This window comes from Manis pentadactyla, chromosome 1 (assembly GCF_030020395.1).
Source record: "Manis pentadactyla isolate mManPen7 chromosome 1, mManPen7.hap1, whole genome shotgun sequence".
Classification (NCBI taxonomy): Eukaryota; Metazoa; Chordata; class Mammalia; order Pholidota; family Manidae; genus Manis; species Manis pentadactyla.
Window position 1 is genome coordinate 203,006,447 of NC_080019.1, and position 27,985 is coordinate 203,034,431.

At 47.1% G+C, this 27,985-nt stretch overlaps 2 long non-coding RNA genes across 2 annotated transcripts; one reads left to right on the plus strand and one right to left on the minus strand.

Annotated features, from left to right (window-relative positions):
* Nucleotides 1-74: 74 nt before the first annotated feature.
* Nucleotides 75-27,984, minus strand: LOC118925539 (uncharacterized). The gene is made up of 3 exons (XR_008999024.1): nt 27,508-27,984; nt 12,676-12,794; nt 75-324 (listed from the first exon to the last, which is right to left on the minus strand). It is a non-coding gene; the product is annotated as an uncharacterized LOC118925539 (long non-coding RNA).
* Nucleotides 348-7,388, plus strand: LOC130684654 (uncharacterized). The gene is made up of 3 exons (XR_008999023.1): nt 348-2,334; nt 6,595-6,745; nt 6,994-7,388. It is a non-coding gene; the product is annotated as an uncharacterized LOC130684654 (long non-coding RNA).
* Nucleotide 27,985: the final 1 nt, after the last annotated feature.

Genomic DNA, 27,985 nt, shown 5'->3' on the forward strand with positions numbered 1-27,985 from the left:
GCCCCATGATTGATGAGCCACTCAAGTCCAACAGGTAGGGAAATTAAATTTTTTAAAGGGAGTTTAATAAATTCTGGCTGGAGTCACACAGAGAGAAGTCCTCCCCACACTATTACCGATAGTTATTTTTCAGTTCGTATCCAGAGAATCACATGTGGATTCACTGCAGCCATCAGGATGATGGGGACTTGGGTTTCAAGTTCCCCCTTCAAGGTCCTGCATTTCCACTCTGGGCTTGGGATGGAGGCCTGAGCGCTGAACTACCTTGGCCAGATCACAGTCACCAGGCTGGTCCATGCTGGGGACAAAAGCTAGGGTCACCATCTAAGAGAGAATGGAATGGTCAAGGGGATGAGATGTGGGGAAGATGGAGAAGATATCATACATTCAGCACACACAGATATACACACATGGAGACTGACATGGGGGCACAGATGTACACAAGAGTACAGGGGCCCAAAGACACACAGGAGCACTTAATAGGGACACACAGGGACGCATGGACACATGGAGCCCAGACACGAGAAACACAGGTGGACACACAGGGATTCACAGCAGGGTACTAAACACATGCAGACACACACGGGGACACAGAGAGATATGACAGACATAGGAACACACAAGGGTACATGGAGACACACAGTCACAGACACAGAGATAAACACATTCAGAGACACACACAGGGATCCAGATGCACACAGGGACTTAGAGAGGACACAAAGACACACAGACCCACAGGAACACCCCATAGGGTCTTTCTACACAAAGACACACGCAGGGACACACAGGGCCCCCTATAAGCCTAAATATAGAGAGACACGGCCTCACAGACACAGGTATGAGGCACACATACACACTCACTCCACAGGAAGGGCTCCAAGAGATGCAAAGAACCCCTGCTGGAACAGGCGGGAGCAGTGTGGCTCAGACAAGACTCTTAACTAATCTCTCTGAACTTCAGAGGCTTCATTTACGGAGTCATAATCCCTACCATACCGGCTGCTATGAGGGCTGAATGGAACAGTGTCACCAAGTGCCAAGTAGGGGTTCATTAGCCCAGCACCCAATGTCCATTGGTTCCTTAAAGCCAAAAGGAAGGGAAGTCCATTAGCAACACCACAGACTATATTGTACACAAAAGAATGTCCAATAGTCCAGAAGGGACTCTCTCAGGACAGGCACTTGTTGGGTCACAGCCCGTTAAGCAAGGGTCAAGCCCAAAGTGGAGCCACACTAACAACTCCTTCGCACGACCTGCCCAGACTCTGCCTCCAGTCCCAGAATTCAGAGTGTTTTGTGGCCAAGCCCCTGACCCCACCCCACCTCATCTCCACTGTTCTTCCCAATATCTCAGCTCCAAGCCTACAGTTTCTCCTCTTCCCTAGACATGCCATGCTCTCCCTTCCATTGAGGGCGCCTAACTTCTCCCTCTGTGTCTCCAAATCATATCCCTCCTTCTCCTGCTTGCCCTGCTTGTCTGGGAAGATCCTTTCTGACACCAGTTACCCTCTCTGTCCTGCTCTATAAGGTCATGACGTTTCCTTGCCTTCCCTCATGCCTGGGGCTCAGAGAGGGGAAGTGATGTACCCAGGGTCACACATCTCAACAGTGGGAGAGCTGGGATTTGAACTCATGTGTATTAGAGGCCAAAGCCCAGTGTCTCTTTGTGCTACACTCCATAAAGACCTGGAGATCAGGGGTTATGTTTCATATGCACTCAAATAGTTTCAGCACTTCGCTATTATAAGCAATGCTTCAGTGAACATCTTCCCATTTTCGATGATGTCCTTAGCACGAATTCTCAGGAGAGAAAGGAGTAGGCAAGGTGTACCTCAGTCTACTTAGGCTACAAAAGAACACCACACACAACAGAAAGTTCTTTCTCCCAGTTCTGGAGGCTGGAAATCTCAGATCAGGGTGGGAGCCTAGCTGGGTGTGAGCCCTCTTCCAGAGCACAGCGTTCTCACTGTGTCCTCACATGGTAAAAAGGACTAGGGAGCTCTGCAGGATCTTCTAGAAGAGCACGAATCCTATTCTCTGGATATGAACTGAAAAATGACTATTGGTAATAATGTCTTTCTGGTCCATGCTGTTATTGTTGCTCACCTGGTTATCTGGACTGAAGGTACATATTTGGGCTAAATGACCAGTAGAAGAGGTGACAGGCCTGAGAGAACCCTCAAAACCCCCTGGAGAGGAAGGCCCAGAACTCCATCCAGACCCCGACTGTCAAAGGGGACAGTCTGAGCAGTCAGGTCTCCGGTTCTGAGAAGATGGGGTGGCGGATGGGATGAGAAGCAGACTTTTGGGTGTTTCACACCTGCCCTGAAGTAGGTGAGCAGTCCTTAGATCAGGGCCTAATCACCTCCCAAAGGTCCCACCTTCTATTCTTATCACATTGGGCGTTAGGATGTCAACAGATAAATTTAGGGCAGACATAAACATTCAAACCATAGCAATTTGTATGAGCATTCATTCATCCAACAGGCATTTCTTTTCTTTTTTTTAATGAAGCTATCATTGATATACAATCTTACAAAGATTTCGTAAGAGCAACATTGTGGTTTCAACATTCACCCATATTATCAAGTCCCCACCCTCAGCCCCATTTCAATCACTGTCCATCAGCCTAGTAAGATGCTATAGAGTCATTACTCTGAGGAGGTATTTCTTATCACTTCCACAGCTACCTAGCTTTCTGGTCCATGCCATTATTGTTGCTCACCTCGATACCTGCTGAGGCCTCTTAGCAGGACACACTACCTCCCCACTTCCTCCTGTGGTTACTGAAAACCAGCTTCAATTCTTCAGCCCTTCCTGTAGCTGCACCAGTCCATCATGAGGGAATGGGTTTTCCTGCCCTTAACTTTGGCTTTGGTCATTGACTTGCTTTAGCCAAAGGAATAGAGCAGAAGTGGGGCCAGTTCTAAGCCTGGGACTTGCCCTCTTATGCCTCTGCCATTGCTAGGCCTTCACTCACCCACTGATCTCAGGAAAGGATGAGAGACGTGGAGCAGACCCCAACTACAGACCTGTGAGAACACATGATCATTGTTTCAAGCCAGTGAGTTTTGGGGTGGTTCATGATGCAGCCTGATTGTGGCAATAGCTGAAAGCTTACCTCCCTTGAATCTATTCTCCACACACTGCCAGAGTTATCTTTTTGATCCTTTCTTTTATAATTTGTGCCTTGCTGCACTGTGTCCCAGGACCCCAGGAATGAACTGACCAAAGTATATGAAGCGGAGGTGGCTGACCAGGCCACAGTATGCCCAGGTCTCTTCCAAGTTCATTAGGGTTGATTGAGGCCAAGGTGGCCCACACAGAGGAAGTGGAAGAAGCCTGCAACCGTCTGCAGAAGGGGAAGAAGAAGAATCAGTCCCTAGCCCTTGCTAGGCCTCATTTCACCCTCCCAGATATCTCACTGTGGACCTCACCATCCCCATCCACTCAGGAGGCAGCAGAGACTCAGAGAGGTGAAGTGACTTGCCTAGGGTTCAAGCTTAAGGACGTGCCCATAGTGGGATCGCAACCCTTGCCAGTGTGTTGCCAGAGTAGCTCCTGTTCCCCATGTCTTGGCTGGCCAGACCTGGATTGTCAGATGGGACCTTTCCCCATGACCGCCCTCTCTCGCCTTCTGGTTGACCCACAGATATGTCCACTTGCCAGCAGAGTGACCTCAGGCAAGTGATGTCACCTCCCTGAGCCCTTAGATTGCAACCTCGGTGAGGGCAGGGATTTCCTTTTGCCTATTGCTCTATCTCTTCATCCGAAATGAAGCCTGGTACTTCATAAGTGCCGGACAAACGAACGAATGAATACATCTATTTGCCTGTCTCTTCATCAGAATCACAGCATTTCTTCCATCGAGCACCGGACAAGATGGTGCTTAAATTTGGAAGCTACTTTGATAGCCCTGGAGTGTACGGAGCCCTCGGAGTCTGAGTCAGACTGACCTGATTCCGGCCCAGCTGCACCCTGGGAAAGGTGACTAATTTGCTCCTGTTTCTCCTCCATCAAATTGACCTCATCATAGTGCCTACCATGTAGCTTTGTGGGCACTGACCGCTATATGCACGTGAGATGTCTAGTCATCAGTGCTCAGTAAATGGACATTGCTATCTGGACTGAAGGCACATATTTGGGCTAAATGACCAGTAGAAGAGGTGACAGGCCAGAGAGAACCCTCAAAACTCCCTGGAGAGGAAGGCCCAGAACTCCATCCAGACCCCAACTGTCAAAGGGGACAGTCTGAGCAGTCAGGTCTCCGGTTCTGAGAAGATGGGGTGGCAGAGGGGATGAGAAGCAGACCTCTGGCCATTTCACACCTGCCCTGAAGTAGATGAGCGGTCCTTAGAGTGGAGGGAGGTGGGGGTGGCAGGCACTTACAATGAGCAGAGAGCTCATCCAGGCAGGGCTGGCCATCAATCGCCTGGCTCCCAGCTCACTCCAACCGCAAAGGAGGTGTGGGGAGGAGCATGCATATCCCCAGCAGCTCCATGCAAGTGTCTAGGTATCAGCAGGCCCCTGGAGCGGAGATGAAGAAGTGCAAGGGAGGCCCCGGCCTCCACCAGCTGTGCTCACTCATAATAGAGGCCTGGGAGTACCAGATGACCTCCAAGCACTTCACATCTGTGATCACCTTTAATTCTTACAACCATCCCATAAGGAGGTTCTTAATCCTATTGAAATTGAAGCTCAGAGAGGGAAAGAAACTTGCCCAAACCCACACAGCTGACAAAAGGGTATGACTTCTAGGCTAACACCCAAACGTACAAAAACTGTGACTTTCTAAATCAGAACTTTGTTTCTATCTCAAGCTCCCTTTCTGCCAGGAAGTGGAAACTTAATCTTGGCCATTTCAGAATCTCCCCACCCCTATTACTCTATCCCAGGAGTCCCCATTTGTGTCGGTTTTCTATTGCTGCATAAGGAATCAGCCCAAAACTTGGTGGCTTAAAATAATAACAATGTGTTATTCTCTTGGACAGCCCTGGTTGACTGGGCTCAGCCAGGTGACTCTTGCTCAGGGCCTCCTGTGCTGTTGCACTCAGACACTGGCTGAGGCTGGAGGTGTTTTGAGGGCTCCCTCAGTCAGAAATTGATGTTGGCTGTTTGTTTGGGACCTTAGCTGGGGCTGCAACCTGGAACTCCAAGTGGCCTGGAGTCACCTCAAGGTATGGTGGCCGAGTTTCAAGAGCTAACCAGCCAAGAGAACCAGGCCAAAGTTGTGTCACCTTCTATGACAGCCTTGGAAATCCCAGAGTGTCCTGGAGCTATCATCACATGCCACATGCACCTGGAGGAAACCTACATCTCACCTCTCCGTGCAAGGGTGTCAACATCTTACAATAAGAGCCCGTGGGCAGGGAGAGCTTGTGGCTATCTTGTGAATACAATCCACCTCACCATCTTTCCCTGCACTGGCCTTGATGCTGTCTGCTCTACAGTCCCTGGTCCACACTGCTGGTGACCGCCAGGGCCTCACTGAAAATGCCTGGGCCTCTTGGGCCACAACCACGTCTCTTGGAATATGCAGACTCAGGGAGTCACCTCAGAAGGCACCCATTTCTTCCACTCCCTCACCAGGCTGGATGGAGTGGCACTTGGCGCCTACAACTGTGAGGGTCCAGACAGGAAACAGAGGGCCCAGCGCAGAGTAGCTTTGTAAATGTCAGCTGCTGTTCATATGATTATTATAAGTCACTGTGGGAGCACAGCGGGGAGAAGCTCCTTCTTCCAGAGGTATGGGAATATTAGGGTATTAGAGAGGAGGAGATACAGATTGAATTTTATCAGCTGAAGAAAGAGAGTTGGTCAGTCCAGGGGCAGAGGACTGAATGCAAAATGTGTGGGGTGTGAAGGTGTGCAGAGCATGCAGGCAATCAGGAAATTTGGCCAGGGAGGGGCCCAAGTCTGCAGGTTGGAGCTGGCCAGGAAGCTGCCACTTGCCAAGCCATCACAGAGTGAGTGAGGGCAAAGCAGGGAAGGCAGGCGGGCTGGAGAGGGGCTGTGCACCAGTCCACTCCAACCACCCCCCACCACTTCAGCCTTCTCAGAGAAGGTGTGCCCCGCTCTAGGACCTTGGTGAAATAAAGCTGTTGGGCTCTCTATCAAGCTACCTTCCAGCTTAGAAGTCCCTTCTCCTCTGGAAGGGGGGTGGGTGGGTGGACCACACAGGATGTTCTCAATGCCTTCTCAGGATGGCTGAGTTAATTAGAGGCTTTGCTGGAGGTGGTGAAGTGTGTAATAACTCTTGTTATTTCATTAGGAGCATTGTGTTTAATTTAGATAACTTTACTGCTTGGCAAAGGAGAAAACTGTAGGCCCAGCTGTTGGTGAGAGGCGTGCCTATTCAGGTTTCCGGCAGAGTCCCACTGTCTGGGCTGGATGGATGGATGCCCTCAGATGGGGGCCCCTCAGACCCCCTGAGTTTCTGACTCAGTCCAAGTGGGACCCCAGGGGAGTGAGGCAGGCAGCCCAGGAACATATTTGAGAAGCTCTGCTGAGGAGATAGGTTAGGCTGAGGCAACAGAAAGTGACCTTAAATGTCAAAGTAGTTTGAACAACTTTGGTCTATTTGTTTTGTACCAGATGGATGTGGGGGCAAGACTTAATTTGAAAGGAGGAGTTTGAAACCAGAGCTGACCAGTGCCAAGGTTTATCTTGGCAAAACTCTTTAGTTCTTCCCACAAAAGTTCATCAACACCTGCTCAGAGCCAGGCCTTGTATGGAGGACCTCAAGGTAGGATAAACCACTCCAGTCTGTGGTAGTCCGGTTGTGGGTGGAGGGGTGACAGACATGGGAACAGGAGATAGAACTGTGACAAAAAGCAACTCACAGTGCTGCTATAGCCTAGGGATTAACTGCTTCCCAGAAGTGGGGACTTTCCGGCTGGGTCTTTACGAATGAATAGAAGTTTGCCAGGGTGCAGCCAGCAGGAGGGTGAGGATGAGGTGGAGAGAGGCAGTCTGGACTTTTTCTCCCCACAGAGTCTGGTTTGTCCCAGTATGGAGACCCTCCTCGCGCCCCTGTCTCACGGAGCCCTGTGGCGGCCCAGGTGACCCTGGGTCCTCCCAGCTTCCTGAGCTCACCATCTCTACGTCCCCTGACACAAACATGCATCCCAAGTCATGCTGCCTCGAGTCACTGGGCAGAATGTGAACACCAGGGTAACAGCCTTCCTCACTGCCACACAATTCAGGGCTCCAGCGACCGCAGAGCTCTGTGAAAGGACTTTTTTCTTCTTTGGATTTTACTTTTTTTTTTCATCTCTGGGTCTATTATTCTCACATTTAACTAACGTTCTGCTTGACTAATAAGATATAACAGAAGCAGCTGGGACCACCTGGAAAAGCATATCTTTAGGAGGAGGGGGAGAGCCTTCAGGGACTAGCAACCTTGGGGGGTGGGGGGGTCAGGTGTGGATGGGGGGGTGGGGCTCAGCCTCCCTGCTCTGGAGAGACCCAGCATGTGAGCCCATCGCACTTTTGCACCTTTGTTCCCCACTTTTGTTCCCCTCTGGGGGGCTGCTTTCCCTGCTCTTCAATGTCTACCACCTCTGTGGTCTCTTTATCCCCCAGACTTCCAGGATGGCAGGGCTCAGAGGTACCCTGGGTGTATGTAAAAACGCAGGCTCCCAGCCCTGCTCCAGGAAGCTGGTGGTGGGAACCCAGGAACCTGCATGTCAGTATGGCTGGTCCAGGTGCTTCCGACACAGGCTGAACTTGGACAAGCTTTGGGAAATCATGATTTGGACAATAAACTCAATTCTCCTCGTTTATCCAAGGGAACTAATCATAGCTCTACCTTATAGCACCCCTATAAGCATCAGCATCAGGCCTGGACACTCAATAAATAATGACTGCCACGGTCATATCACTGATTCGGCAGGGATGGTGTCTGTCTGGTCCCCTGCAGTCCGCAGTGCCCAGCATAGTGTTTGGCTCTGAATAAGTGACCAATAAGTGTTTGGAGAGAGATTTCTTAGGGCAGTTACAGGAGGAAGAGAGGGAGGGAGAGAAGTGGAAAGTCATTACTTCGCCCCCTGTACTGTTTGAATGTTTTAACATGAACGTGTATTACTTTTATAATTTAAAGAACTTGTTTTATTTTGTATTACTCTGTTACATGACTAAAATGACCTTCTGCAGGCTTTGAATGAAGAGTGTGTTCTCTTCAGACGACTTTCTAATTAAGATTGGACGGTGCAGAACCTAAATGCATGAGGCCTGAATCCACCGGAAATCCCTGGGAGCTTCTTAGAAATGCAGGTTCACAGGCCCCACCTGAGGTAGACTGAATCAGAATTTCTGGGGCTGCACTGGCCTTGCTAACAAGCTCCCCAGCCTTGGTGTTGCGGGTGTTCTTAGCCTGTCAGGAGAAATACTGGAGAAATGCTGCCTTGGGGCTCAAAGCAGCTTTGTGACACCCTGAGGGCAGAGATGTAGTGTTCTTCCCTCTTTCCAACGTGTCCCAGGCCCCAACCCCATTCTAGGCTTGTGGGAGCTCAGAAAAGACTCACTGATGGATTAAAAGTGCACTGAGGCCCAGAGACAGGCAGTGACTTCCCCAAAGTCACACAGCAAGGGAGTGAAAGCAGCAGGGGATCTGTGGGATCTGTGGCAGGGGTTAAGAGTCAAGGCTTGGAGCCTGGCCCTGGTTATAAAACCAAAATAGCTGTTCCTTGATCAGCTGTGTCGCCTTGGGAGCGTGACTTCGCCCCACCCCCCCACTCCCCACCACAGCCCAATTGGCCCATTAATAAAATCATCCGTACCTCTGAGTATTGGAGTGAAATAAAGTAGGTATGTAAAGTTGCTTAGCACGCACACCTACCTCCCGTTAACTCGCAATACGTGGAAACTGCTGTTGTTACTATCAGAATCATTCTTAGCAACATCCTTATCACTAAGAGGCCGAACACAGCAGGGGCTAAACACCCAGGTCCTGGAGCCACCAGCCCACTTAGCATCTGAGTGAACTTAGACAAGTCATTTCCCTTCCCCGGGCCTTGGTTGGGGATGTAAAATGGGGATGAGGTTAAGAACTGTAATACCTGCCTCACTGCACTGCTGCCAGTGGGCATTTGTGAAGTTCCTGGGGCAAAGGGTGGCAGGCAGTGTGCCTTGAGGGGATGTTGGTTATCAGCAGCAACCTGGAGTCAAGCCTGCTGCACTCCAGGGATGAAGTGTGCCTGCTGGCTTTGCTCCTTGTCGCAGCCACTCTGGAAGTCCCAATAGGAGCTGTCTCTGTAATGAATGTACCTCTCAGCCAGGCACGGCCGTGACCACGCAGCTCTGACGAACCAGGCCTTGACGGCAGCAATAACATCCTGGTAATTAGCAGCTGGACTGCGCCCGTCCGGGATCGATTTCCTGGTGGGACCACAGCCCAGGCCAGGCAGGGCCTCTGCTGGGTGAGAGACAGCGTGCAGGGCCGGAGCCGGAGGCTGCTGGGCTGAAACCTCCCAGGCCGGGTTGTCCGGGGGTCCAGGACTGAGCAGTCCACCTCCCTCCAGAATGCCCGCACATGTGCCCACACTTCACGATGATGTCGTGGAATTACTGTGGTGATGTTGTGATGAATGTGAAAAGCAGCTGACAGTTAATAAGCATCTAGAGTGTGTTGTTTAATCTACAACCACAGGAATAATGATGACCCATTTGTAGACAAAGAAACTGAGGTCCAGAGAGGCAGGGGTACTGCCCCAAGGGTGCTCAGCTGGAACTCAAGCCCAAGTCTGTCCCATTCCAAAATCTTTCTCTTTATCACCACCATATTGCCTCCCATTTATTATGTGGATAAATTTCTGGCTGGGCCTCAGTTTCTTCATCCATGAAAGGGTCACAGAGGACTGGATTTAGTGGCCTTGATGGGCTCATTCTGCATTTTTGTTTGAGGTGAATTAACTCCTCTGGGTGTTTAGGAACCAGCTGGGAAGAATGAATAAGGGCCAACTGCAGCTGACAATAAACCCTGCTACTTCTCAGAGGGTCTGTCACATCTACCAAGGCCCAAGCAGTTAACTAATAATCTCAGCGAACATTTCCAAAGCACTTACCTTGTGTCAGGCGCTGTTCTAAGAATATGAGTTACTTTAATCATCACCTCTCCATAATGTAGGCACGCTATAATTCCTATTTTCCAAAAGAGGACGCTGAGGCATAGAGGCCGGACAACCTATCTGTCTGGAGCTGTGGGTGCCTACCCTAGGTCCCCTTCCCTGGCTGATGGGCCCATCCCCCAGCTGCGTGAGGGTTGGCTGCTAAAGAACACAGCTGCCCCCTTCTCCTGACAAGCATCCTGGGCCAATGGGATCCATTTTCCCAAGAGCTGAGCCCACAGGGGACCACCCCCACCCCCGATGCCGGGGCAATGATTATCTGAAGCCTGGGATCCTGTTACAGGTTGAACTGTGTCTTCCCAAAAAAAATGTGTTCAAGTCCTAAACCCCAGAATCTCTGAGTGTGACGGGATTTGGAAACAGGCTCTTTGCAGATTAGCCCAGGTGAGGTCGTCCTGGAATAGGGTACACCCTTCCTGTCCTTAAAAGAAGGTGAGGAGAGACACAGGGACTGAGACGGAGAGGGAGATGACCTTGTGACAATGGAAGCAGACATTGGTGTGATTTCATCTACAAGCCAAGGGAGGCCGAGGATTGCTGGTCACACCACCAGAAGCTGGAGAGGCAAGGAAGCCCCCCACCCCTTACAAATTTCAGAGGAGTGTGGCTCTGCCTACACCTTGCTCTCATACTTCTGGCCTCCAGAGCTGCAAGACAATAAACTTCTGTTGCTTAAGCCACCCTGTTCATGGTACTTTGTTATAGCTGCCCTAGAAATTAATACAGAGCTCCTGGGACGCTTTGCCACAAGCTGGGACAATTCCATGGTGTTATTCCTGCTTCAGAGCATCCTCCCCCATCAGGCTGAAGTTAAACTGCTATCAAACCTACAGCTTTGCCTGACTTCTTCCCCTGTCCTATCCTGGGTCCCTTAGCCCCTTACAGATCCCTCCTGAATCCTCATCCTCAACAAATCATGTGCAGAAGAATCCCTGACTGAGACTCTGCTTCTAGGAATCCAACATGGCTCAAGGTCACCCAGACGGCCAGTGGCAGAGTTGGGATTTGAACCCAGGCAGTCCAACTCTAAAGCCAAGCTTTCAAGACCCACAGGGCTCTGCCTCTGAAATGAGCAGGAGGAGATGGCTGGTGGCTATGTCATTCCCCTCTGACCCCAGTCTGGAGAGGCGCCCATGCCTGGCACCTCTTTGCCTCTGGAAAGGGATCCAAGTTCCCCTTGGGAGGACTCTGTGCGGCTTGGACTTCCTCATAGCATGGAGTCTGACTTTCAGGGATGAGTGTCCTGAGAGACCCAGGGGGAAGCTGTGTGAAGAGCACACGGAATGGGAGATGTCGTGTCCATGTTGGAAAATATAATACAATCTGCCACCATGCCTTTAGGGGTAAGCTGTAGACACAAATGTAGAAAGCTATGTGGTTTTTTTTGTTGTTGTTTTTTGGTTTTTTTTTTTTAGTGTGAGGGTCTCTGGCCCCCCTAGGGATGTGTGCCCCCTTCTAAAAACATTCAAATTCCCCCATAGAGAAGCCACAGTGTCCTCCAAATAAAACAAGTCCCTGGGAGGGTTCACAAAGGGTCAAGAGCTCGTGATTCCTGCCTAGACTGCTCACTTTAGGCAGGGAATTCTCACGTGCTGAGCAACTCTGTGTGCCAAGAACTCTGCTGGGCCCCTCACTTATGCCACAGTGACTGCGATGCCCATTTCACAGCTGGGGTAACCGAGGCACCAAACGGTGCCAGGCCTTGCCCAGAGCCACAGAGTGAGGGAGTGGTAAAGTCAGGCTTCTGCCCTGGTGGGCCTTTCCCCGAAGGGCCCGCTTTCCTGGGCTGTGAAATGGGAGGGTGGGTGATGCCCACTGTAAAGGGTTGTGCACACCACACTGGGTGTGATTTGATGCTAAGATTTAGGGAGAAGGATTGAGATGACCAGGAGGTTTTATGAAGATGGAAAAGTAAAAAAAAAAAGGTGTGTGTGTGTGTGTGTGTGTGTGTGTGGTGAGGGTGGCAGCCCCTCCCTGCTACCCCAAGAGAAGCTTTGCAAAGTCATAAGCAGAGGGGTGGGCGAGGTAGGCGAGGGGCTGGGACCAACAGGATATGAGAAAGAGTTGGGTGGCTCCTGAGGAAATGAAAAAACCAGGAGATGGAGCTGTTAGTAGGGAAATGAAGGGGAGGTGCAGGGATTGACGGGGAAGCGAGTTGGGTGAAGTGGCAGTGGCTGGCGGCTGACAGTCCCTGGGTGCGGGCCGGCCTGCCCTCGTGATGCCCTGACACTCCTAAAGCCTCTCCCGCACACAGTAAAGGCTGGATTCCTGCCCCCGTGCCCTGTCAGAGCTCTTCCCAGTGAGCACCACCGTCTCCCACCCCGAGGCTCTCATCAGCTCCTGGCTGGCCTCCTGCCTCTTCTGCCCCAGTAGGCTGTGCTCTCTGCAGTGGCCAGAGTGGCCTTCTAAAAGGAAAGCAGAGCCGTCACTCTGCTGAAAACCCTCCAGTGGTTTCCGGTTGCTCGGGAGTACCGGGCAGACCCCCATCACCCTGTTCCAACCTTCTGCATGGCCCTTCCTACCAGCCGGAATCTTCTCATTCACTTACCTGTTCAGTGGGTATAGCCTGTCTCTCTCGCCAAGTTCCAGGAAGAGGTTGGTTTGGTTACAGGCATAACCCCTGCAAATGGCAGGTTCTCAGACTTCTGCAGGTTGCTTCTCTGCAGGCTTTGTTTCTGAAAAGACAACCCTGTCCTCCCAGTTGCTCAGGCAAAAACCTTTGGGGGTCAATGCTTTCTCTTCCTCTCTTTCTCTCACACCCCATGTCAATCCATCTGCAAATCCTACTGGCTCTCCTTCCAAATATAGTCAGAGCTCCAGCCTTTTCTCCATCACCCTGGTCCAGCCACCACTGTCTCTAACCTGGTCAACTGCAATGGCCTCCTCAGTGGTCCCCCTGCTTCCACCCTTGCCCCCTGTGATGTATTTCCTACCCAGAAAGTCCCTCCACTTCTCAGAACCCTCTGATAGCTCCTTCTTTTAAGGAGCATAAAAGCTGAAGTCATGAGAGTGGTGCACAAGACCCTACACCACCTGCCTCCTCTACTCCTCTGACCTCCCCTCTTACCACTTTCTCCTTCACTGAAAGTCATGAAGACTTCTGTTGTTTCTCGAAAGTGCCAACCTCATGCCTGCCTCAGGGCCTTTGCACATGCTGTTCTTTCTGCCTGGTATGCTCATCCCCAGATCTCTGCCTGGCTCACTTCTTACTGCCTTCAGGTCCCTACTCAAGTGTTCCTCCCTCTGATCATACTGTAAGGAACATTGTACACGCACATGTATGCACACACATGTGCACAAACCCTTCCCATACCCTGTTTTATTTTTCTTCATAGCATTTATCACCAGACACATTATGTATTTATTTGTCTCTTTTTTTTTTTCTGTCTCTCCCACCAAATTATAAATTCCAGGAAGGCAAGGACTTTAATCTCTTTTTGTTCATTGCTATACCCTCAGCTTCTGGCATGGCACCTGGCAAGCAGTAGATGTCACTAACTAGTTATTAAATGAATGAGTTCAGGCTGCAGCTATCTAGGCATGGCACACACCACCTGGTGGGGGCCAAATGGAGCCACAGTCACAGCTTCAAACAGCCACTCAAACGTTCATATTTAATAAGCAAAATAAGCAGACAACAAAATTAAACCTCATGCCCCATCCCTCTCTGCCCTACAGTTTCTGACTTACCATCCCTTAGGTGAGAACCTGGTTTAGAGAACTCTCTCCATTTTTGTCTGCCTAGCACATAATGTCCCATATTCTGAGAAGACTACCTTGTTTTCCCTTTGGAGATCCCCCCTCCTGGATTGTCCCAGTGTCCACCCCTCACTCCAGAGGTGGACTATGCCTCAGACCATGCCAATCAGCGTTGCAGCAACTAGTTTCTGGCTGGGCATATGACACAGTCCAGACCAATCAGAGTAGTCTTGAGGACATTTGGTGGAATTATTGTGAATAAAGTTCTCTCCTTGCTTGGTGGTTGCTAGGACATTTTAGGGAGTCTGCTTGGAGCTGCTAGTAGCTATCTTGCTACCAGAAAGAAGGAAGCTTGCCTGAGAAAGGAGCCACCACAGAAAGAGGCAAAGCCAAGAGATAGAAAGAGGCAGATGCACAACTACATCATTTGAGTCCCTGGATGCAGCCATGCCTGAGGGCTTCCTTCTCCTGGACACTTCAGTTGTGAGAGAATAATTTTTATTTTATTTTTAAGTTAATTTGAGGTCAATTTCTGTTACTTGTGTCCACGAGTCATGACTAAACACAATAATGACTTGGAGTATTTCAGAATTTCTGACATTGTCATGCTACCTCAAGCCAGGCCCCACTCCCTGTGCAAACTCATTGCTCCCTCCATGCCATTGTTCAAGCCACAGTCGCTTCTAGAAGGCCCCTCTTCTTTGCTGTCCAAATCCTGCCTGTTTTTAAGGCCTGGCTCAAGTCTCCCTTCCCAGAAGCCTTCTTTGATCACACCCACTATAACCTCCTCCCCCCTTGGCCTCCCCTCGTTGTTGGACACTGGGTCAGGCGCACCTCCTAGCTCTTCCCTCTTCCATCTTTCAGCTTCCTGGCTGTCTTCTGCTCCAGGCCCACCTAGGCCCCTGGCCCTTAGGACCCTGCAGAGCCACAGTCCTGGGCAGAAGACTCGGGTCAACTTTACAGCTCTGCTTCCCCCTGGTGGTAAAAATCAGAATTGCACTGAAACTTGGGGCCCTCCTGGAATCCTGGCTCTGGGTTGAGACAGATGCCCAGTCTAGCCTGGAGTTGCCACACCGGGCGTCCTATATTTCATTTGCTAAACCTGACAGCCCTAGCCCCACCTTCTGAAATTTTTTTTCATAGAAACTTAGATTTTTAAAGACAGTCTTTGGAGTTACACAGGCTGAGCCCCAGATGCTAACAGGAGCCCTCTGAAGGGAGTGGCCATAACTTCGACCAGCCTATCGCAGCCACGAGGGACAAAGGACTCGTTTCTCAAGAGAGGCCAGACATCTGGGTTTGAGATGAAATTTCATGATTTCTATGGGTTGGTAACTAATTCAAAGTTCTCATCTCACCATGCAGGTCAAACAGACCATGTCTGGGACCAGTCAGGAAAGCAACAGCCAGTTTTTGATCCCTGGAGCTGACTGCCATTTAATAGACAAAGAAACGGAGGCCCAGGGAGAAGGATGGGGCTGCTGGGTCACAAGGGTGGGCAGTGGCATTTTAGGGCTCAACACCAGGTCTCTGGGATCCAGCGCAGTGCTTGAGCCTCTACACAGCCCTCTTGTGCTTCCTTCAGCTTCCATTTTCTCCAGTACAGATTCCCACTACAAGGTTTTTCTTTTACCTTTAAAGAAATCTATGTATAAAAACAAATATCCTGTATTTGTCTTTATCATGTCTTTTGATTCTTAGAAGAATAGAACCATTTTCTTTTTAATGTTAAAAAATTGAATGCTTTTTACAACTATTCATCTTTCTGTATTTGTCTGAAAAGTCCTTTAACTGTCACCTCCTACCTCCCTCCACTGCCTCACTTTCCGCCCCATGCTGGCCTCCTCACTCCTGCTCTAGCAGGTGAAGCACGCCCTTTTCCAGGCCTTTACAGGCTATTCCCTCTGCCCAGAACTTTCTTTTCCTCATACCCACACAGCTCACTCAGCTCCTTCAGGTCTTTGCTCAGTGTCTCCTCTTCAGTGAGATCTTCTGTGATCATGTTGGTTAAACCTGTGAATTCCTCTCTGCCCTGGCAACCCGAATCCCCCTTTCCTTTTCTTTTTTTTCTTTTGCTACCATCTGCTACATGACATATTTTATTTACTCACTTATTGTCTTGTCTCCACCATGTAATCTAAGCTTTGTGAAAGCAGGGATCATCCCTGTCTAGTTTGCCTGTGCATAATAGACACTCAATAATGATTTGTAAATGCATTAGGCAACCAAGAGTGGTGGGGAGTGGGGATATACAGAGAGTTCAAGTCCTGGTTAATCATCTCTAGCTGTTTTTTGTCACATGGGAGAGCATCCCAGTATTGCATAGTTGGCTATTCAAGGGAAACTAGACATGCCCCACTTTGCAAGTGCTGAGAACTAATTTGGTTTTTTTAAACATTGTGCAGATCAAATGATACCTGGCTGGGTGCCAAGTTTGGCCCACAGGCAGCCTGTTTGTGATGTCTGATGGTGCACGGGGCTCATATCCCTGTCCCCATCCCTGACTCCTCTCCTAGGCTTCAGACCCATCTATCAGGTGCCTCTTGGGTGCCTCCACCTGGATGGCCTCCCAGACTTTCAGAATCCCCAGGTTCCACTCTGAATTCATCCTCCCCTTCAACCAGATCCTTTACCACTCCTCCTCTCAGTGATAGGCCCTCAGCCCTCTTTGCTTACCCAGGATTTTGCCACCAAATTGTTTGTCAGAATCCTCTATGATCATGGCTTCAGTTTACCAATTCCAGGTCAACTGGGGTCTCCCCCAGTCTCATTCCTAGTTTGAGACGGGAGCCGGGCACTGTCTCTGAGGCGCAGATCCACCTGTGACCAGTAGGTGGCAATGTAGGGACAGAAATAGCCCAGAATTGGAGTTTTCAAATAATCGAATTGTGTCAAAGTATAGTTCTAGAATCTTAGCGCCAGTGAATTTGAAAATTCAAGACAGTAAATGTCACACCTGAGCTTTGCAAAGGGGAGGTGCCGGTGGGTAGCTGGTTCCAAGAGGCATTTATCTCTGTGGCTTATACAGGAGTTCATTCATTGTCAGTTAACAGTTATTCAATGAGCACCTACTAAGTGTTAGATCTACTGAGGATTCAAGTGTGACCAGAACAGGTTTAGTTCCTGCCTCAGGTGGGGTTTTGAGGCAGAAACATCAACAAATAAAATAAGAGAATTACAGATTGTGTTATCCAGGAAATAAATAAGATTATGTAATGGAGAACAATGGAGAGAGAGCAAGTGAGGAGACCTGAGGTGGAGACCTGAGGGTGATAACAGGGCTGCCAGCCCTCCAGATGGAAGCTGTCGACCCTTTCCAGGTATTAGAAGCTGGGATTGAGAGAGTCACACAGCAAACCACTCCCATGATCACTATTTGAAGCTAAGACTGTCTGAATCTGAATGGGCTTACTGATGGCTATTGGGAGGACTAGTGAGATAATATATGCAAAGCCTTCAGCATAGTGTCTGGTTCTAAAACATGGGAGCTCCACTATTATCCCTCAAATAGGAGCAGGGTTTTAAAAACAACCTCCAGGATTCACTTGCCTTTCCTGTTTCATAGCCTTTGTAATGAGGCCAGTGGGTATCAAGACGCTTTCTACCTACATTACCAAGGTAGCAAACTTGGGGGGTAAAGGTGAGCTGTAAATTATAAGTTTCTTCAACTCTGATGAGACCAAGAGACCAGTGCCTGGGAGCTCTGCCTCTGCCCCAGGAGTGTGAGTGATGGGGGAGCAGGAGGTCAGGGTCCTTAGGGCTCAATATAGGCTGGTCAGGTGAACTACTGATGTGTGTGAACTAATATTCCCTGCATGGGGCGACTTGTCCTCCACATCCCAGGGGAGAGCAGGACCTTTCTCTCCAAGTGATTGACTGCTCGCTTGCTTCTCCAGACCTGCAGGTAGCCTGCACATGCCCTCAACACGTGCTCAGATACTGTGCATACTCACTCCATCTGTTTAATTAACACACTCACTTACACATACATTCAAATATTCACACACACCTCACACACATCATATTCACAGCACTTACACTCATACATGTATACACACACACACACTGCACTCCCTGTACATCTATATTTCACAGTCATACATGCACACATTCATACACACATTTGTGCACACATGCCAACATGTTTCCTTACATACACACACTCACATTTTACAATTATACACACTCATTGACACATACACTTAAATACACATGTTTACACTTACCCCTGAATTGATGTTCACATACTCAAGCATTACTTACACTCATATTCACACATTTACATATTTATGCATACATGGACATTCATACCCACACATTCAAACTGGATGTCCTCACACAGTCACTCATAAATCGGGGAGATGTGCCCAGCTGTCTAACCAGTCAGTAGCATACAAAAGGCATTTCCTTGGTGTTCATTTCTGTGCCACTTGTGTCATGGGCATAGTCTGCTGATCAAATAATGGGAAACTGTCTTAGAAAAGGTCCTAGACTCTGTCCGACTCTGTACCCACTGCATCTCCCCTGGAACAATGTTCTCCTCAGGTCTCAGCCCTCTCATTGCCCACCTTGGGGACCCTGAAGAAGACCTTGGACTGAGAGGTTATGGAGCAGGGACCAGACCCACCGGGAAAGGCCAGAGTGGTCACGATCCCCGCCAAGAGCCAGGCATGTGGTCTGATAGGTAAGAGGAGACAGGAACATAGAAAATCACAAACAGAATACCATAGGGAATCTTGGGACCACATTCTATGAAATAGTTGTTTACTGCCCCTCCCCTTGCCAGTTTTACAACTTTGTACAAATAAGCTAATATTTTTAGAAGGCTTGGTTTTGGGGACAGAGACCACTAATCTAATGGCCCACAGACCATCTCAATCTAGACTCTTGTTTGTGATGCACATTTTAAATTGTGGAATTTCAAAGTCTTTGGGGAAGAAGAGAGCACGTTCTGAATTGTGGAGTATAGACCTTTGGAAATCTACTGTTCCATAAGAGCAATGAGAACACTAGCAAAAAATCATCAAAATTAACGTTTTCAGTATTTTGGAAATTAACCAAAGGTTTACAATAACCCAAGGAACATTAATTTTTTTTAAAATGTGTCTCAGTAAGAACACAGAAATGCTTTGTAGCATTTTAACTTATCCTATCCTATTTCTCTCTCCCCAGCTCTGCAGTAGCCTTGAAAACCAGCAGTTTCACAATCATGATAGCCATAAATACCACCTACTTCTCAGTCACTAGAGGGAAAGAGGAGTTTGGAGCTCCCTGAAAAGCCCTGTCCCCAGAGTTGTCATTATTTGACTTATCTGGAAGTTCCTTGGAAATTCCCACCCTAAGTTTGTCTTAATTTGACCTGACTCAGCTTAGTCAGTGTGAACAGCCATTCTCTGGGGGCATTTGTCAAAAACAATCATCAGCAATAGTTTAACATGGAAGCTGCCTGACACAGTGAAAACAGATGGGACAAAGAAGAAGTTGCCTTAAAAAATGTAAAAAAAACAACAACTGGGGAATGAGATGCCCATAGAGGACTTTGAAAAGCTCCAACTTGCTCAGAATATACTGAGAAGGCCCTAACCTCTCACTTTTGGCTGACCTTGAGGCTCTGCTTAAGCAGAAAGTGAAGGCTAAGGCAGTGTTGTAAACTGTCTGATGAAACATTAAAAGTATGCCCCCAAACACACAGTGCTTCCCACCCAAGGCTGGGAGACCCACTGATTCAAAGAAATCTCTGTCCAATATTAGCTGATCACTAAGCTAACCAAGGAGAGGCTTTAGTGACCACACTTGACAAAGAATACAGATTTAAACAATTAGTTCAGGAAAGTCACTATTCAAACAAACTGCAGCAGCAACAAAAATGAACAGCAACAGCGAGCCCTAGGGAAGGAGGAAATCTGATTTCTGGAATTGCCACACGTATATTTAAAACGTTGAATTTTCAACAAAATTACAGGACACACAAAGAAAAAAGAGAGTATGACCCATAGGCAGGGGGAAAAGCAGCCAATAGAAACTGTCCTTGAGGCGAGACCTTGTGAGGTAGGGCGGGGACAGGGGACAAGCATCATAGTTAACTTTTCCTGCCTATGATGAAAAGGGTCAAAATATAAACAGTACAGTAAGAACAGGAGGGACCCCATCTTAAGGCTAAGATCCCGTTTTAAAAACCATGGAGTTAGGAGGTAAGATTCCTAACATTTCGTGGTAATAAGCCAATAACCGACCCTATCCTTAGGCAGAGCAAGCTGTCCTAGATGATATGTCCCCACTTCTTGGAGAAGAACAGGATCAAGAAATCCCTTGTGTTAAGTTTATCTTACAGAATATCTAGAGGACTATGGATGGTGACACAATATCTTTCACTAGAGAAAGACATCATGAGACCATACATCAAGCCTACACCCCCACTGGCCCTTTTCCCCATTCTTTAAATCTGTAAAATACAGAATCCTAAGCCTTTAAGCACATCTCCTTTCTGAGGTTGCCTGCACTACTCTTTTTTCAAGTGTGTACTTTGCCTTAAATAAAGATTTCTCACTGCTCAAATTACTGTGTTTTGTGTTTGCGCTCTTCCAGTGCTAAGCATCTTTGTTACTTTACTATTTCATGTAATTTTCTAGACTTAAGCAAAAGTCTTCATTCTCTCTGTATTTAAGTAGGGCTGTATTCAAGTAGGACAAGTAGGGAAGGGCTACTAAGATCTCTGCTTTGGGCTTGCAAGTTCTTGTCACCTGGGTAGTCTGGATAAGACTGTAGCTACATGATCATGCTCTTTAGTGGCCTACCCGAGAATCTCCTTTCTTTGCTTTGGGAAGTTGTCAGAACATAATCTCACTCCATCCAATCTGGAGCTCTGTGGATCCTCCAAATACGGGGTGATAGGGGCTTAGTTCCCACACCATGTAGATTCAAGTGGACACTGGATACCAGGTGACCCTTACTTTAGGAGTTGGCAAGGGGTTTCAGTGAGCTTCTCTTTCTTCCTTCTGTTCTTCCTTGCTTTCTGCTGCCTGCATGACTACTGCCATTCACTACTACTCTCACTTTAATGAATTCCTTCCTTCCCTCTACTTGTTCAACCTGTTTGAGAATCCTTTCTTGACCAGAGTTAAGGTCTCACTTAGTGCACAGGGAGAGACCTCCTCAGATGCAGTTGCCCGACAACACTTGGACTTCCAAGATAAAGACTTTAAATCAGCTATTTTAATTATATTCAAAGAACTGAAAGAAACCATGACAAAAGGAGTGAAGGAAAGTATGAGAATAATGCCTCAGCAAATAAATATCAATAAAGATGATAAATTTTAAAGACAAATAGACAAAAAGAATCAAGTAGAAATTATGAAATTGAAAAGTCCAATAACATGGAAAATTCACTACAGGGGTTCACCAGCAGGTTTCAGCTGGCAGTAAAAAGAATGAGTTAATGTGAAGATAGGTCAGTTGTGATTAGCCTGAAGAGCAGAAAGAAAAAAGAATGAAGAAAAATGAGCAGATCCTCAGAGATCATCAAGGACACCACTAAGTATGCCAGACACCATTAATTACACCAAAATAGTTCTAATAGGAGAGGAGAGGAGAGGAAAGAGAGAATATTTGAAGACATACTGGCAGAAAATTTCCCAAATCTGATGAAAAACTGTAATATACATAATAAAGGAGCTCAACAAACTCAAAGAGGTAAGCTAAAAGTAGGACAAACTCAAAGAGATCCACACCTAGACACATTGTAATCAAACTGTTGAAAGACAAAGAGAGAATCTTAAACGCAGCAAGAGAGAAGAGCAACTCGTCATATACAAGAGATCTTCAATAAGCTTAACAGGTGATTTCTCATCTGAAACCATGGAAGCCAGAAGGTAGTGGCACAACCTGCTCAAAGTGCTGAAAGAAAAAGACTGTCAACCAAGAATTCTGTTGCTAGCAAAACTAACCTTCAATAATGAAGTATATCAAGCAGATGCTTGTATACCAATGTTCATTGCAGCATTATTCATAATGGCCAAAAGGAGGAAACAATCCAAATGTCCATCAAAAGATGAATGTATAAACAAAATGTGATATAGACATACAGTGGAGCATTATTCAATAGCCAGAAAAAGGAATGGAATTCTGATTACCATTTCAATTTCTTTGCTCGTAATTGGTTTGTTTAACTTTTGTGTTTCTTGCTTGGTCAGTCTTGGAAGGTTGTATTTTTCTAGGAAGTTGTCCATTTCTTCTAGGTTTTCCAGCTTGTTGGCATATAGGTTTTCATAGTAGTCTTTAATAATTCTTAGTGTTTCTGTGGAGTCTGTCGTGATTTTTCCATTCTCATTTGTGATTCTGTTGATTTGTGTTGATTCTCTTTTTCTCTTAATAAGTTTGGCTAGAGGCTTATCTATTTTGTTTATTTTCTCAAAGAACCAGCTCTTGCTTTCATTGATTTTTGCTTTTGTTTTATTCTTCTCAATTTTGTTTATTTCTTCTCTGATCTTTATTATGTCCCTCCTTCTGCTGACTTTAGGCCTCATTTGTTCTTCTTTTTCCAATTTCGATAATTGTGATGTTAGACTATTCATTTGGGATTGTTCTTGCTTCTTCAAGTGTGCCTGGATCGCTATATACTTTCCTCTTAAGACTGCTTTCGCTGCATCCCACAGAAGTTGGGGCTTTGTGTTATTGTTGTCATTTGTTTCTATATATTCCTTAATCTCTATTTTAATTTGTTCATTGATCCATTGATTATTTAGGAGCATGTTGTTTAGCCTCCATATGTTTGTGAGCCTTTTTGTTTTCTTTGTAGAATTTATTTCTAGTTTTATACCTTTGTGGTCTGAAAAGTTGGTTGGTAGAATTTCAATATTTTGGATTTTGCTGAGGCTCTTTTTGTGGGCTAGTATGTGGCCTATTCCGGAGAATGTTCCATGTGCACTTGAAAAGAATGTATATCCTGTTGTTTTGGATGTAGAGTTCTATAGATGTCTATTAGGTCCATCTGCTCTACTGTGTTGTTCAGTGCTTCCATGTCCTTACTTATTTTCTGCCCGGTGGATCTATCCTTTGGGGTGAGTGGTGTGTTGAACTCTCCAAAATGAATGCATTGCAGTCTGTTTCCCCCTTTAGTTCTGTTAGTATTTGTTTCACATATGCTGGTGCTCCTGTGTTGGGTGCATATATATTTAGAATGGTTATATCCTCTTGTTGGACTGAGCCCTTTATCATGATGTAGTGTCCTTCTTTATCTCTTGTTACTTTCTTTGTTTTGAAGTCTATTTTGTCTGATATTAGTACCGCAACCCCTGCTTTCTTCTTTCTGTTGTTTGCCTGAAATATGTTTTTCCATCCCTTGACTTTTAGTCTGTACATGTCTTTGGGTTTGAGGTGAGTTTCTTGTAAGCAGCATATAGATGGGTCTTGCTTTTTTATCCATTCTATTACTCTGTGTCTTTTGATTGGTGCATTCAGTCCATTTACATTTAGGGTGACTATTGAAAGATATGTACTTATTGCCATTGCAGGCTTTAAATTTGTGGTTACCAAAGGTTCAAGGTTAGCCTCTTTAGTATCTTACTGCCTAATTTAGCTCACTTATTGAGCTGTTATATACACTGTCTGGAGATTCTTTTCTAATCTCCCTTCTTATTCCTCCTCCTCCATTCTTCATATGTTGGGTGTTTTGTTCTGTGCTCTTTCTAGGAGTGCTCCCATCTAGAGCAGTCCCTGTAAGATGTCCTGTAGAGGTGGTTTGTGGGAAGCAAATTCCCTCAGCTTTTGCTTGTCTGGGAATTGTTTAATCCCGCCATCATATTTAAATGATAGTCGTGCTGGATACAGTATCCTTGGTTCAAGGCCCTTCTGCTTCATTGCATTAAATATATCATGCCATTCTCTTCTGGCCTGTAGGGTTTCTGTCAAGAAGTCTGATGTTAGGCTGATGGGTTTCCCTTTATAAGTGACCTTTTTCTCTCTAGCTGCCTTTAAAACTCTTTCCTTGTCCTTGATCTTTGCCATTTTAATTATTATGTGTCTTGGTGTTGTCCTCCTTGGATCCTTTCTGTTGGGGGTTCTGTGTATTTCCATGGTCTGTTCGATTATTTCCTCCCCCAGTTTGGGGAAGTTTTCAGCAATTATTTCTTCCAAGATACTTTTCATCCCTTTTCCTCTCTCTTCTTCTTCTGGTACCCCTATAATTCGGATATTGTTCCTTTTGGATTGGTCACACAGTTCTCTTAATATTGTTTCATTCCCGGAGATCCTTTTATCTCTCTCTATTTCCGCTTCTATGCGTTCCTGTTCTCTGGTTTCAATTCCATCAATGGCCTCTTGCATCTTATCCATTCTGCTTATAAACCTTTCCAGAGTTTGTTTCATTTCTGTAATCTCCTTTCTGGCATTTGTGATCTCCCTCCGGACTTCATCCCATATCTCTTGCGTATTTCTCTGCATCTCTGTCAGCATGTTTATGGTTTTTATTTTGAATTCTTTGTCAGGAAGACTGGTTAGGTCTGTCTCCTTCTCTGGAGTCTCTGTTATCTTGGTTTGCCTGTAATTTTGTCTTTTCATGGTGATAGGAATAGTTTGCAGAGCTGGGACGAGTGACGGCTGGAAGAACTTCCCTTCTTGTTGGTTTGTGGCCCTCCTCTCCTGGGAGAACAGCGACCTCTAGTGGCTTGCACTGGGTAGCTGGCGCAGACAGGGCTTCTGCTTTCTGCCCGGCTGCTATGGAGTTTGTCTCCGCTGTTGCTGTGGGCGTGGCCTGGCTCGGGCAGCTGCTCCAAAATGGTGGAGTCGCGTTGGAGGGGGAGCGGCCTGGAGGCTATTTATCTCCATAAGGGGCCTCCGTGCTCCCTGCAGCCCAGGGGATTAGGGTGCCCAGAGATCCCTGGATTCCCTACCTCTGGATTAAGTGTCCCGCCCTGCCCCTTTAAGACTTCCAAAAAGCACCCACCAAAACAAAACAATGACCACAAAAAAAAAAAAAAAGAAATTAAAAAATAATAAATAAATAAATAAATAAATAAATAAATAATGGCCGCTCATTTTTCTTTATTCTCCGGCGCCAGCCTCAGGCATCTGCTTACCGGTCTTGCTGCCCTGTTTCCCTAGTATTGGGTTCCCTGTCCCTTTAAGACTTCCAAAAAGCACTCACCTCAACAAAACAACAACAACAACAACAAAAAATGACCGCTTGCTTTTCTTATGTCCTCCGGTGCCAGGCCTCCAGTACCCGCTCACCGTTCTTGCTGCCCTGTTTCCCTAGTATCCAGGGCCCCGCGCACGCACTGTGTCTGCACTCTGGCCCGGGTGGCTGGGGCTGGGTGTTCAGCAGTCCTGGGCTCCGTCTCCCTCCTGCTCTGCCTACTTTTCTCCCGCTGGGAGCTGGGGGGAGGGGCGCTCGGCTCCCGCCAGGCTGGAGCTTGTATCTTACCCCCTTCGTGAGGCGCTGGGTTCTCGCAGGTGTGGATGTGGTCTGGATGTTGTCCTGTGTCCTCTGGTCTTTATTCTAGGGAGAGTTGTCTTTGTTATATTTTTATAGATATATGTGGTTTTGGGAGGAGATTTCCGCTGTTCTACTCATGCAGCCATCTTAGGAATGGAATTCTGATACAGTCTATTACAGAGCTGAATCTTGAAATTATTATGCTAAGTGAAATGAGCCAGATACACAAGGATAAATATTGGATGGTTCTACTTATATGAGATACATAGAATAGTCAAATTCATAGAGACAGAAATTAGGTTAGAGGTTACTAGATGCTGGGAGGAGGGGATAATAGAAAAGTACCGCTTATGCTTACATTAAGCCATCCTTCAGGCTAACATGAAAGGACACTAGAGAGTAACTCAAACCTACATGAAGAAATAAAGAATACCAGTAAAGGTAATTACATAGGTAAATATAGACAGCATAAATATGTTTTTTCTTTGTAACCTTTTTCTTCTGTCTAATTTAAAAGACAATTGCATAAAGCAACAATTGTAAGACTGTTGATTGGGTTTGTAACTTATGAAGATGTGATTTGCATGATTAATAGTAGGACAGAGAAGAGGAGGAAACATTGTTATATAGGAGTCTTGGGCATTTGGATTGGCAATCCTAGCCCACCAAGAGCCTTATAGGGCCCTGATCCTCTAGTCAATCATCTGACCTTTATCAGTCACCCACTCTGGGGATGTGGTGGTGGTCAAGGCAGACCCAGCTATCACTGCCTTTGTAGAGGTCACAGAAGGGATGAGATGGAGTGGCTCAGCATTTGCTCACCAGTGAGGGGCTGGCTCCTGCTTGTGAGTTTTAGAAGAATTTTGTCAGGTTTTGGTAGTAAAGAAAGTTTTAAGGTGGCAGGTCATCTGTCACTATTTTCTGCTTTGCACTTACTTTACTCCTTTTTTCTGTTCCCCCTACCATTGCCCTTCAAATTCTTTCTTTATTCTCTGAAGCAACTTCTTTTACCTCCTCTGGCCTTGACCTGGGAATGGAGAGCTGCGGGGGAGAGGCAGGAAAGTTCTAAAGTTGTGAAGTGTGAAAGGGGAGGGCACCAGAATAAGAGTCCAGAGCCTTCAACTTCTACCCTCAAGCCAGCCCTCCAGTCTGCTCCCTGTCCATACATGGCGCTCTCTTCCTACAAAATTTCAGTGATAAAACTATTCTCCATTTCTTTGCACAGGCAATTGTGTGTGTGTGTGTGTGTGTGTATAACAGAATATTAAATTGCAACTTCCTCATGAGCCACAAAGATAAAATAGGACATTCCAGACCAAGATACAAATGTTCAAAGGAAATAAACAAAAACCCATTATAAGACCCTAAAAGGTCTTATTTGCTTTAAGAATCTAATGATCTAGTTACTGGAGATTAAAGAAATTTATTGAGAACTTTTCTGGAGAGAATAGGACCTTGACTCTACCCACCCTCAGCCCCACCCCCCAGGGAGAGAGTTGAAGGTGCCTTATCTAAGGTCAGGTGATGGGTCACAAAACAGAGCCCTTTGGAAGCTAGATATGGCTTCCTCACAGGATGGGAGACACCAGGCCTGGTCTCTGACTCCCATCTCAGCAATCGAAAGGATTGGAGAAAGGAGTCTCATAGAGTGGCTGAGCAGGAAGCCTCTCTCCCTGAGCTTGTCAGAGGAATAAACAAATGTGTGAGGATTCCCCATATACCAGGGCCCTCAGGAGAGCTGATCCCACCCCTGAGGACACCTGGGGATGCGATGTGATGCCAACAGAGATTCTGTGTGGTTTGGGCCCAGGTTGTGGGGAGGGAAGAACAAAAATAGGAGCTGAGGAGTTTCCAGCAGGTGATAAATATGTTGCCCACATAAAAAATGTAAAATGGAAGGTTCTTGGGGGGTCCCAGAATCTATGAAAGCACCGCCCAGGAGGGACTAGTGTGCACCTGCAGCGGTATCAATTGAATAAGGACTTTCCTGCTCCCTGATATCTCCTCTCTCCCCAACCCCCTGCCCCCAACCAGGCCAGGGGTTAGAAACCCCACCTGAGCAACATGGAGGAGGAGGCTTTAAGGTGGGGACAGAGAAAAAAGGATCTCCCACCCTCTAGGAGGGCGAGTGGCCTCTGGAACGTTCCAAAAAATTGGGAGCTTTGGCAGCTCCCCAGACTGGATATTCTAACTTCTGAACTGAGACTGTATTTAAGAAACCAAAATGAACACAGTTTTTGTTTTACTAACCTGGTGTATCGGTCAGGGAGTTCCAGAGAAACAGAACCAATAGGAGATACGTATCTGCAAACTGGGCTGGTGGGCCGGAGACCCCGGGGGCGGTGGCTGTTCCAGCTGCAGTCAGTCCGAAGGCCATTGCTGGAGAACCAGGAAGAGCTGATGTTGCAGATGGAGCCTGAAGGCCATCTGCTGGAGGATTATCTCTTGCTGGAGGGAGGTTGGTCTTTTTTTTGTTGTTGTTCTCTTCAGGCCTTCAGCTGATTGGGTGAGACCCACCCACATTATGGAAAGCAATCTGCTTTACTCAAAAGTCCACCAATTTAAATGTTCATGTCATCTAAAAACATTTCCACAGAAACACCCTGAATAATGTTTGGCCAAATATCTTGGCACCCCATGGCCCAGCCAAATTGGCATAAAATAAACTATCACACTTGGGAATTATCCGCAAAGCCATGGGCGTGTCCAAATTCTCACCCAGGGATGA